The sequence below is a fragment of the Gobius niger genome (assembly GCF_951799975.1).
Source record: "Gobius niger genome assembly, chromosome: 2".
Lineage (NCBI taxonomy): Eukaryota > Metazoa > Chordata > Actinopteri > Gobiiformes > Gobiidae > Gobius > Gobius niger.
The window spans coordinates 1,419,357-1,421,960 of NC_136853.1; the positions used below are offsets into that span (position 1 = coordinate 1,419,357).

Genomic DNA, 2,604 nt, shown 5'->3' on the forward strand with positions numbered 1-2,604 from the left:
CTCTGCAGCCGAGCCCCTCTCTCTGCAGCCGAGCCCCCCCTCTCTCTGCAGCCGAGCCCCCCCTCTCTCTGCAGCCGGGCCCCTCTCTCTCTCTGCAGCCGAGCCCCCCTCTCTCTGCAGCCTCCCTCTCTCTGCAGCCGAGCCCCTCTCTCTGCAGCCGAGCCCCTCTCTCTGCAGCCGAGCCCCTCTCTCTGCAGCCGAGCCCCTCTCTCTGCAGCCGAGCCTCCCTCTCTCTGCAGCCGAGCCCCTCTCTCTGCAGCCGAGTCCCTCTCTCTGCAGCCGAGCCTCCCTCTCTCTGCAGCCGAGCCCCCCTCTCTCTGCAGCCAAGCCCCTCTCTCTGCAGCCGAGCCTCCCTCTCTCTGCAGCCGAGCCCCTCTCTCTGCAGCCGAGTCCCTCTCTCTGCAGCCGAGCCCCCCTCTCTCTGCAGCCGGGCCCCTCTCTCTGCAGCCGAGCCCCTCTCTCTGCAGCCGAGCCTCCCTCTCTCTGCAGCCGAGCCTCCTCTCTCTGCAGCCGAGCCCCCCTCTCTCTCTGCAGCCGAGCCTCCCTCTCTCTGCAGCCGAGCCTCCCTCTCTCTGCAGCCGAGCCTCCTCTCTCTGCAGCCGAGCCCCCCTCTCTCTCTGCAGCCGAGCCCCCCCTCTCTCTTCAGCCGAGCCTCTCTCTCTGCAGCCGAGCCCCTCTCTCTCTGCAGCCGAGCCCCCTCTCTCTCTGCAGCCGAGCCCCCCCTCTCTCTGCAGCCGAGCCCCCCTCTCTCTGCAGCCGAGCCCCCCCTCTCTCTGCAGCCGAGCCCCCTCTCTCTCTGCAGCCGAGCCTCCCTCTCTCTGCAGCCGAGCCCCCCTCTCTCTGCAGCCGAGCCCCCCTCTCTCTTTGCAGCCGAGCCCCCCTCTCTCTGCAGCCGAGTCCCCTCTCTCTCTGCAGCCGAGTCCCCTCTCTCTTTGCAGCCGAGCCCCCGTCTCTCTGCAGCCGAGCCCCCCTCTCTCTGCAGCCGAGCCTCTCTCTCTGCAGCCGAGTCCCCTCCCTCTCTGCAGCCGAGCCCCCGTCTCTCTGCAGCCGAGCCCCCTCTCTCTGCAGCCGAGCCCCTCTCTCTCTGCAGCCGAGCCCCCTCTCTCTCTGCAGCCGAGCCCCCCCTCTCTCTGCAGCCGAGCCCCCCTCTCTCTGCAGCCGAGCCCCCCCTCTCTCTGCAGCCGAGCCCCCTCTCTCTCTGCAGCCGAGCCCCCCTCTCTCTGCAGCCGAGCCCCCCTCTCTCTTTGCAGCCGAGCCCCCCTCTCTCTGCAGCCGAGTCCCCTCTCTCTCTGCAGCCGAGTCCCCTCTCTCTTTGCAGCCGAGCCCCCGTCTCTCTGCAGCCGAGCCCCCCTCTCTCTGCAGCCGAGCCCCCGTCTCTCTGCAGCCGAGCCCCCTCTCTCTGCAGCCGAGCCCCTCTCTTTGCAGCCGAGCCCCCCTCTCTCTGCAGCCGAGCCCCCCTCTCTCTGCAGCCGAGCCCCCTCTCTCTGCAGCCGAGCCCCTCTCTCTGCAGCCGAGCCCCCCTCTCTCTGCAGCCGAGCCCCCCCCTCTCTGCAGCCGAGCCCCCCTCTCTCTGCAGCCGAGCCCCCCTCTCTCTGCAGCCGAGCCTCCCCCCCTCTCTCTGCAGCCGAGCCCCCCCCCTCTCTGCAGCCGAGCCTCCCCCCCTCTCTCTGCAGCCGAGCCCCCCCTCTCTCTGCAGCCGAGCCTCCCCCCCTCTCTCTGCAGCCGATCCCCTCTCTCTCTGCAGCCGAGCCTCCCTCTCTCTGCAGCCGAGCCCCCCCTCTCTCTGCAGCCGAGCCCCTCTCTCTGCAGCCGAGCCCCCTCTCTCTGCAGCCGAGCCCCCCCTCTCTCTGCAGCCGAGCCCCTCTCTCTGCAGCCGAGCCCCCCTCTCTGCAGCCGAGCCTCCCCCCCTCTCTCTGCAGCCGAGCCCCCCTCTCTCTGCAGCCGAGCCCCCCTCTCTCTCTGCAGCCGAGCCTCCCCCCCTCTCTCTGCAGCCGAGCCCCTCTCTCTGCAGCCGAGCCCCTCTCTCTGCAGCCGAGCCCCCCCTCTCTCTGCAGCCGAGCCCCCCCTCTCTCTGCAGCCGAGCCCCCCCTCTCTCTGCAGCCGAGCCCCCCCTCTCTCTGCAGCCGAGCCCCCCTCTCTCTCTGCAGCCGAGCCCCTCTCTCTGCAGCCGAGCCCCCCTCTCTCTCTGCAGCCGAGCCTCTCTCTCTGCAGCCGAGCCCCCCCTCTCTCTGCAGCCGAGCCCCTCTCTCTACACCCTCTCCTCTCTCTCTGCAGCCGAGCCTCTCTCTCTGCAGCCGAGCCCCCCTCTCTCTCTGCAGCCGAGCCCCCCTCTCTCTCTGCAGCCGAGCCTCTCTCTCTGCAGCCGAGCCTCTCTCTCTGCAGCCGAGCCCCCCTCTCTCTCTGCAGCCGAGCCCCCCTCTCTCTCTGCAGCCGAGTCCCCCTCTCTCTCTGCACCCTCTCCCTCTCTCTGCAGCCGAGCCCCTCTCTCTGCACCCTTGCCCCTCTCTGCGCCTGCGCCGGGCCGCTGTCAGGGCACGGCAGGCTGACAGTATGGCGGCGGGGTGCAGCTGGAAGGATGCTACTGTCGCCCGTGATGTGTCTCCC

At 70.2% G+C, this 2,604-nt stretch overlaps 1 protein-coding gene across 3 annotated transcripts in view; it reads left to right on the forward strand.

The window, feature by feature from the left end:
• Positions 1-2,532: 2,532 nt before the first annotated feature.
• sbf1 (SET binding factor 1) overlaps positions 2,533-2,604 on the forward strand; it is an 82,331-nt gene continuing 82,259 nt past the window's right edge. For all 3 annotated transcript variants that reach the window (XM_079582864.1, XM_079582866.1, XM_079582865.1), the window contains exon 1: positions 2,533-2,604. This exon is cut by the window's right edge and continues 128 nt beyond it. The gene's annotated coding sequence lies outside the window, so the exon portion shown is untranslated.